We start from the raw sequence: 10,318 nt of genomic DNA on the forward strand, positions 1-10,318 counted from the left end.
CTAATAAAAGAATTCAGCAAAGTTTCTAGATACAGGATTAATGTATGCAAATCAGTAGCTTTTCTATACACCACAGGGACCAAGCAGAGAATCAAATCAAGAACTCAACCCCTTTTACAATAGCTGCAAAAAATATAAAATACTTAGGAATATACCTAACCTGGGAGGCAAAAGACCTCTACAAGGAAAACTACAAAACACTGCTGAAGGAAATCATAGATGACACAAATAGAAACACATCCCATGCTCATGGATGGGTAGAATCAATATTGTGAAAATGACCATAATGCCAAAAGCAATCTATAAATTCAATGCAATCCTCATCAAAATACCACCATCATTCTTCACAGAATTAGAAAAAAAAATTATAAAATGCATAAGGAACCAAAAAAGAGCTCGCATAGCCAAATCAAGATTAAGCAAAAAGAACAAATCTGGAGGCATCACACCATCTGATTTCAAACTATACAATAAAGCCACAGTCAACAAAACAGTGTGGTACTGGTTAAAAAAAAAAAAAAAAAAATAGGCACATAGAGCAGTGGAACAGAGTAGAAAATCCAGAAATAAGCCCAAATACTTAAAGCCAACTGATCTTCAACAAAGTAAACAAAAACATATAAAGTGGGGAAAGGGCGTCATTTTCAAAAAATTGTGCTGGGATATTTGGCTAGCCACATGTAGGAGAATGAAACTGGATCCTCATCTCTCACCTTATACAAAAATCAACCAAGATGGATTAAGGACTTAAACCTAAGGCCTGAAACTATAAAAATTCTAGAAAATAACATTGGAAAAACCCTTCTAGACTTTGGCTTAGGCAAGGATTTCCTGACCAAGAACCCAAAAAAAAATGCAATAAAAACAAAGATAAATAGTTGGGACCTAATTAAACTAAAGAGCTTTTGAAAAGCAAAAAGGTCAGCAGAGTAAGCAGATAATCCACAGAGTGGGAGAAAAGCTTCATAATCTATATATCTGACAAGGACTAATATCCATAATCTACAACAAACTCAAACAAATCAGTAAAAAAAAAAGCAAACAATCCCATCAAAAAGCGGGCTAAGGATGTGAATAGACAGTTCTCAAAAGAAGATATACAAATGTCCAAAAAACATATGAAAAAATGCTCAACATCACTAATGATCAGTGAAATGTGAATCAAAACCACAATGTGATTCCACCTTACTCCTGCAAGCATGGCCATAATCAAAAGATCAAAAAACAGTAGATTTTGGCGTAGATGTGGTGATCAGGGAACATTTCTACACTGCTGGTGGGAATATAAACTAGTACAGCCACTATGGAAAACAGTGTGGAGATTACTTAAAGAACTAAAAGTAGAACTACCATTTGATCCCGTAATCCCACTACTGGTTATCTACCCAGAGGAAGAGAAGCCATTATACAAAAAGATATTTCACATGCATGTTTACAGCAGCACAATTTGCAATTGCAAAATCGTGGAACCAACCGAAATGCCCATCAATCAACGAGTGGATAAAGAAACTGTGGTGTATATATATATATATGATTAAATACCACTCAGCCATAAAAAGAAATGAATTAATGGCATTTGCAGTGACCTGGATGAGACTGGAGACTATTATTCTAAGTGAAGTAACTCAGGAATGGAAAACCAAACATCGTATGTTCTCACTGATATGTGGGAGAAAAGCTATGAAGATACAAAGGCATAAGAATGATACAGTGGACTTTGGGGATTTGGAGAGGAGGTTGGGAAGGGGTCAAGGGTTAAAGATTACAAATAGGGTCCAGTGTTACCGCCCAGGTGAAAGGTGCACCAAAGTCTCACACATCACCACTAAAGAACTTAAGCATGTAACCAAATACCTCCTGTACCCCCAATAACCTATTGGGGGGAAAATAAATAAATAAATAAAAATAAAATGTGTTCTAAAAAAAGAATTAATAAAGATCAAAGCAGAAATAAATAAAATTGAGACTAAAAAAATACAGAAGATCAACAAAACAAAAAGTTGGTTTTTTGAAAAGATAAAATTCACAAGCCTTTAGCTGGACAGAAAAATTAGGAGAAAACAGAAATAAGTAAAATCAGAAATGAGAAAGGAGACCTCACAACAGATACACAGTAATACAAAGGGTCATTAAAGACTGCAATGAACAACTATATGCCAATGAATTCAAAAATCAAAAGGAAATGGATAAATCCCTCAACACATACAACCTACTGAGATGGAGCCTAGAGGAAACTGAAAACCTGAACAGACATGAACAAGTAGCAAGATTGAATCAGTAATAATAAAAAGTCTCCCAACAAAGAAAAGTCCAGAACTAGATGCCTTCACAACTGAATTCTACCAAACATTTAAAGAAAAATTAATATCAGCTCTTCTCAAACTATTCCAAAATGTTGATGCAGAGAGAACTTTTCCCAACTTATTCCATGAGGCCCTGATTCCAAAATCAGAAAAGAACACAGAAAAAAAAAACCATGGGCCAATATTCCTGACGAACATACACACAAAAATCCTCAACAAAATACTAGCAAACAAAATCAAACAATATATCAAAAACATAATACACCATGACTAAGTGGGGTGTATCCCAGGAATGTAATGATGGTCCAACATATGCATGTGATTCATCATATAAAACAGAATGGAGGACAAAAACCATATGATCATCTTAATAGATGAAGAAAAGATACCTGATAAAATTCAATATCCCTTCATGATAAAAACTCTCAAAAAATTAAGTATGGAAAGAATGTACCTCAACAGAATAAAGGCCTTATATGACTAAACCCATTATACTGAATCTAATGTCTAACATACTGTAGCTAACATTATACTGAAAGCTTTTCTTCTAAGAACTGGAACCAGACAAGGGAATACACACTCACCACTCATTCCACATAATTGAAGTCCTAGTCAAAGTAATTAGGCAGGAGAAAGAAATGAAAGGCATTCAAAATGGAAAGGAGGAAATCAAGTTGTCCCTGTTTATATATACAAAATCCTAAAGACTCAACCTAAAAACTCTTGGAACTGAAAACTAAAGTCATAGGATACAAAATCAGCATGGAAAAATCAGTAGCATTTCTGTACATGAACAACTAACTAGCTGAAAAAAGAAATAAATAAGGCAATCCCGTTTACAATAGCTATTAAAAATAAAATAGCAAGGAATAAATTTAATGAAGGAAGTGAAAGACATCTACAAGGAAAACTAAAAAACACTGATGAAAGAAACTAAAGAGGATACAAACAAATGGAAAGATACCACATGCTTGTAGGTCAGAAGAATTAATATTGTTAAAATTACCATAATCCTAAAGCAATCTACAGATTCAATGCAATCCCTATCAAAACACCGATGACATTCTTCATAGAAATAGAAAAAAAAATCTTGAAATGTGTATAGAACCACAAAAGACTTCCAATAGGCAAAACAATCCTGGACAAAAAGAACAAAGCTAAAGGCATCACATTACCAGACTTCAAAATATACTACAAAGCTGTAATAAAAAAAACAGCATGGTACCGGCATGAAAACAGACACATAGACCAATTGAATAGAATGGATAATCCAGATATTAATACACATATCAATAGCCAACTGATTTTGACAAAGGCACCAAGACACTCCTGGGGAAAGGACAGTCTCTTCAAGAAATGGTGCTGGGGAAACTGGATGTCCATATACAGAAGAATGAAACTAGACTCCCACCTCTCTCCCTACAAAAATCAACTCAAAATGGATGGAAGACCTAAATATAAGACCCAAAACTATAAAACTTCTAGAAGAAAACAAATGGGGGAATCTCCATAACATTGGTCTGGGTAATGACTTATCGCATATAACAACAAAAGCATAAGCAACAAATATAAAAATATAGACAAATTAATTACATCAAATTTAAAACCTTCTACACAGTGAAGGAAACAATCAACAGAGTGAGGAGGCAATCTATAGAATGGGAGAAAATATTTGCAAACTATTTATCTCACAGGAGATAAATATCCAAAATATATAAGAAACTCAAACAACTCAGTAGCAAGAAAACAAATAACATAATTTAAAAACAGGCAAAGGACCTAAACAGAAATTTCTCAAAGGAAGACATACAAATGACAACAGGTATATGAAAAAAATGTTCAACATCACTAATCATCAGAAAAATGCAAATCAAAACCACATGAGATATCACCTCACTCCTGTTGAAATGGTTGTTATCATCTGTGTGTTGTGGCTCACACCTGAATCCCAGGACTTTGGGAGCCCAAGGCAGGAGGATTACTTGAGCCCAGGAGCTTGAGAATAGCCCAGGGAATATAGTGGGACCTCATCTCTACAAAAAAAAAAAAATTGCTGGGGCACTGTGGCATGCACCTATAGTCCCAGCTACTCTGGAGGGTGAGGTGGAGAGTTCATTTGAGCCCAGGAGATGGAGGTTACAGTGAGCTGAGATTGTGCCACTGCACTCTATGCTGGAAAACAGAGAGAGGCTCTGTCAAAAAAAAAAAAAAAAGGATTGTGGGGCCAAGATGGCCAAATAGGAAAAGCTCCAGTCTACAGCTCCCAGCATGAGTGACATAGAAGATGGGTGATTTCTGCATTTCCAACTGAGGTACTGGGTTCATCTCACTGGGGAATGTCAGACAGTAGGTGCAGGACAGTGGATCCAGCACACTGAGTGTGAGCTGAAGCATGGTGAGGCATCACCTCACCCGGGAAGCACAAAGGGTCAGGGAATTCCCTTTCCTAGTCAAAGAAAGGGGTGACAGATGGCACCTGGAAAACTGGGTCACTCCCACCTTAATACTGCACTTTTCCAACAGTCTTAGCAAACGGCACACCAGGAGATTATATCCTGTGCCTGGCTTAGAGGGTCCTATGCCCACAGAGCCTCGCTCATTTCTAGCACACAGTCTGAGATCAAACTGCAAGGTGGCAGCCAGGCTGGGGGTGGGGCGCCCGCCATTGCTGAGGCTTGAGTAGGTAAACAAAGTGGCCAGGAAGCTCGAACTGGATGGAGCCCACCACAGCTCAAGGAGGCCTGCCTGCCTCTGTAGACTCCACCTCTGAGGGCTGGGCATAGCCAAACAAAAGGCAGCAGAAACCTCTGCAGACTTAAATGTCCCTGTCTGACAGCTTTGAAGAGAGTAGTGGTTCTCCCAGCACGCAGCTGGAGATCTCAGAACGGACAGACTGCCGCCTCAAGTGGGTCCCTGACCCCTGAGTAGCCTAACTGGGAAGCACCCCCCAGAAGGGGCAGACTGACACCTCACATGGCTGGGTACTCCTCTGAGACAAAACTTCCAGAGGAATGATCAGGCAGCAACATTTGCTGTTCACCAATATCCACTGTTCTGCAGCCTCCACTGCTGATAACCAGGCAAACAGGGTCTGGAGTGGACCTCCAGCAAACTCCCACAGACCTGCAGCTGAGGGTCCTGACTGTTAGAAGGAAAACTAACAAACAGAAAGGACATCCACACCAAAAACCCATCTGTATGTCACCATCATCAAAGACCAAAGGTAGATAAAACCACAAAGATGGGTAAAAAACAGAGCAGAAAAACTGGAAACTCTAAAAATCAGAGCACCTCCCTCCTCCAAAGGAACACAGCTCCTCACCAGCAACAGAACAAAGCTGGATGGAGAATGACTTTGACAAGTTGAGAGAAGAAGGCTTCAGATGATCAAACTACTCTGAGCTAAAGAAGGAAGTTGAAACCCATGGCAAAGAAGTTAAAAACCTTGAAAAAAATTAGACAAATGGCTAATTAGAATAACCAATGCAGAGAAGTCCTTAAAGGACCTGATGGAGCTGAAAAACAAGGCACGAGAACTACGTGATGAATGCACAAGCCTCAGTAGCCAATTCAATCAACTGGAAGAAAGGGTATCAGTGATGGAAGATCAAATGAATGAAATGAAGCATGAAGAGAAATTTAGAGAAAAAAGAATACAAAGAAAGGAACAAAGCCTTCAAGAAATATGGGACTATGTGAAAAGGCCAAATCTAAATTTGTTTGGTGTACCTGAAAGTGACGGGGAGAATGGAACCAAGTTGGAAACACTCTGCAGGATATTATCCAGGAGAACTTCCCCAATCTAGCAAGGCAGGCCAACATTCAAATTCAGGAAATACAGAGAATGCCACAAAGATACTCCTCGAGAAGAGCAACTCCGACACATAATTGTCAGATTCACCAAAGTTGAAATGAAGGAAAAAATGTTAAGGGCAGCCAGAGAGAAAGGTCGGGTTACCCACAAAGGAAAGCCCATCAGACTAACAGCTGATCTCTCGGCAGAAACTCTACAAGCCGGAAGAGAGTGGGGGCCAATATTCAACATTCTTAAAGAAAAGAATTTTCAAGCCAGAATTTCATATCCAGCCAAACTAAGCTTCATAAGTGAAGGAGAAATAAAATACTTTATAGACAAGCAAATGCTGAGAGATTTTGTCACCACCAGGCCTGCCCTAAAAGAGCTCCTGAAGGAAGCACTAAACATGGAAAGGCACAACCAGTACCAGCTGCTGCAAAATCATGCCAAAATGTAAAGACCATCGAGACTAGGAAGAAACTGCATCAAGTAACAAGCAAAATAACCAGCTAACATCATAATGACAGGATCAAATTCACACATAACAATATTAACTTTAAATGTAAATGGGCTAAATGCTCCAATTAAAAGACACAGACTGGCAAATTGGATAAAGAGTTAAGACCCATCAGTGTGCTGTATTCAGGAAACCCATCTCACATGCAGAGACACACATAGGTTCAAAATAAAGGGATGGAGGAAGATCTACCAAGCAAATTGAAAACAAAAAAAGGCAAGAGTTGCAATCCTAGTCTCTGATAAAACAGACTTTAAACCAACAAAGATCAAAAGAGACAAAGAAGGCCATTACATAATGGTAAAGGGATCAATTCAACAAGAAGAGCTAACTATCCTAAATATATATGCACCCAATATGGGAGCACCCAGATTCATAAAGCAAGTCCTTAGAGACTACAAAGAGACTTAGACTCCCACACAATAATAATGGGAGGCTTTAACACCACACCGTCAACATTAGACAGATCAACGAGACAGAAAGTTAACAAGGGTATCCAGGAACTGAACTCAGCTCTGCACCAAGCAGACCTAATAGACATCTACAGAACTCTCCACCCCAAATCAACAGAATATACATTCTTCTCAGCACCACACCACACCAATTCCAAAATTGACCACATAGTTGGAAGTAAAGCACTCCTCAGCAAATGTAAAAGAACAGAAATTATCACAAACTGTCTCTCAGACCACAGTGCAATCAAACTAGAACTCAGGATTAAGAAACTCACTCAAAACCGCTCAACTACATGGAAACTGAACAACATGCTCCTGAATGACTATTGGGTACATAAAGAAATGAAGGCAGAAATAAAGATGTTCTTTGAAACCGATGAGAACAAAGACACAACATACCAGAATCTCTGGGACACATTCAAAGCAGTGTGTAGAGGGAAATTTATAGCACTAAATGCCCACAAGAGAAAGCAGGAAAGATCTAAAATTGACACCCTAACATCACAATTAAAAAAGAACTAGAGAAGCAAGAGCAAACACATTCAAAAGCTAACAGAAGGCAAGAAATAACTAAGATCAGAGCAGAACTGAAGGAAATAGAGACATAAAAAACCCTTCAAAAAATCTATGAATCCAGGAGCTGGTTTTTTGAAAAGATCAACAAAATTGACAGACTGCTAGCAAGACTAATGAAGAAAAGAGAGAAGAATCAAATAGATGCAATAAAAAATGATAGACGGGATATTGCCACCGATCCCACAGAAATACAAACTACCATCAGAGAATACTATAAACACCTCTATGCAAATAAACTAGAAAATCTAGAAGAAATGGATAAATTCTTCGACACATACACCCTCCCAAGACTAAACCAGGAAGAAGTTGAATCTCTGAATAGACCAATAACAGGCTCTGAAATTGAGGCAATAATTAAGAGCTTACCAACCAAAAAAAGTCCAGGACCAGATGGATTCACAGCCGAATTCTACCAGAGGTACAAGGAGGAGCTGGTACCATTCCCTCTGAAACTATCCCAATCAGTAGAAATAGAGGGAATCCTCCCTAACTCATTTTATGAGGCCAGCATCATCCTGATACCAAAGCCTGGCAGAGACACAACAAAAAGAGAATTTTAGACCAATATCCCTGATGAACATCGATGCAAAAATCCTCAATAAAATACTGGCAAACTGAATCCAGCAGCAATCAAAAAGCTTATCCACCATGATCAAGTGGGCTTCATCCCTGGGATGCAAGGCTGGTTCAACATATGCAAATCAATAAACATAATCCAGCATATAAACAGAACCAAAGACAAAAACCACATGATTATCTCAATAGATGCAGAAAAAGCCTTTGACAAAATTCAACAACCCTTCATGCTAAAAACTCTCAATAAATTAGGTATTGATGGGATGCATCTCAAAATAATAAGAGCTATCTATGACAAACCCACAGCCAATATCATACTGAATGGGCAAAAACTGGAAGCATTCCCTTTGAAAGCCAGCACAAGACAGGGATGCTCTCTCTCACCACTCCTATTCAACATAGTGTTGGAAGTTCTGGCCAGGGCAATCACGCAGGAGAAGGAAATAAAGGGTATTCAATTAGGAAAAGAGGAAATCAAATTGTCCCTCTTTGCAGATGACGTGATTGTATATCTAGAAAACCCCATCATCTCAGCCCAAAATCTCCTTAAGCTGATAGGCAACTTCAGCAAAGTCTCAGGATACAAAATCAATGTGCAAAAATCACAAGCATTCTTATACACCAATAACAGACAGAGAGCCGAATCATGAGTGAACTTCCATTCACAATTGCTTCAAAGAGAATAAAATACCTAGGAATCCAACTTACAAGGGACATGAAGGACCTCTTCAAGGAGAACTACAAACCACTGCTCAAGGAAATAAAAGAGGATACAAAGAAATGGAAAAACATTCCATGCTCATGGGTAGGAAGAATCAATATCATGAAAATGGCCATACTGCCTAAGGTAATTTATAGATTCAATGCCATCCCCATCAAGCTACCAATGACTTTCTTCACAGAATTGGAAAAAACTACTTTAAAGTTCATATGGAACCAATAAAGAGCCCACATTGCCAAGTCAATCCTAAGCCAAAATACCAAAGCTGGAGGCATCACACTACCTGAATTCAAACTGTACTACAAGGCTACAGTAACCGAAACAGCATGGTACTGGTACCAAAACAGAGACATAGATCAATGGAACAGAACAGAGCCCTCAGAAATAATGCCACATATCTACAACTATCTGATCTTTGACAAACCTGACAAAAACAAGCAATGGGGAAAGGATTCCCTATTTAGTAAATGGTGCTGAGAAAACTGGCTAGCCATATGTAGAAAGCTGAAACTGGATCCCTTCCTTACACCTTAGACAAAAATTAATTCAAGATGGATTAAAGACTTACATGTTAGACCTAAAACCATAAAAACCCTAGAAGAAAACCTAGGCATTACCATTCAGGACATAGGCATGGGCAAGGGCTTCATGTCTAAAACACCAAAAGCAATGGCAACAAAAGCCAACATTGACAAATGGGATCTAATTAAACTAAAGAGCTTCTGCACAGCAAAAGAAACTACCATCAGAGTGAACAGGCAACCTACAGAATGGAAGAAAATTTTTGCAATCTACTCATCTGACAAAGGGCTAATATCCAGAATCTACAAAGAACTCAAACAAATTTACAAGAAAGAACAAACAACCCCATCAACAAGTGGGCAAAGGATATGAAGAGACACTTCTCAAAAGAAGACATTTATGCAGCCAAAAGACACATGAAAAAATGCTCATCATCACTGGCCATCAGAGAAATGCAAATCAAAACCACAATGAGACACCATCTCACACCAGTTAGAATGGCGATCATTAAAAAGTGAGGAAACAACAGGTACTGGAGAGGATGTGGAAAAATAGGAACACTTTTACACTGTTGGTGGGACTGTAAACTAGTTCAACCATTGTGGAAGTCAGTGTGGCAATTCCTCAGGGATCTAGAACTAGAAATACCATTTGACCCAGCCATCCCATTACTGGGTATATACCCAAAGGATTCTAAATCATGCTGCTATAAAGACACATGCACACGTATGTTTATTGTGGCACTATTCACAATAGCAAAGACTTGGAACCAACCCAAATGTCCAACAGTGATAGACTGGATTAAGAAAATGTGGCATATATACACCATGGAATACTATGCAGTCATAAAAA

This window comes from Pongo abelii, chromosome 10, assembly GCF_028885655.2.
Source record: "Pongo abelii isolate AG06213 chromosome 10, NHGRI_mPonAbe1-v2.0_pri, whole genome shotgun sequence".
Lineage (NCBI taxonomy): Eukaryota > Metazoa > Chordata > Mammalia > Primates > Hominidae > Pongo > Pongo abelii.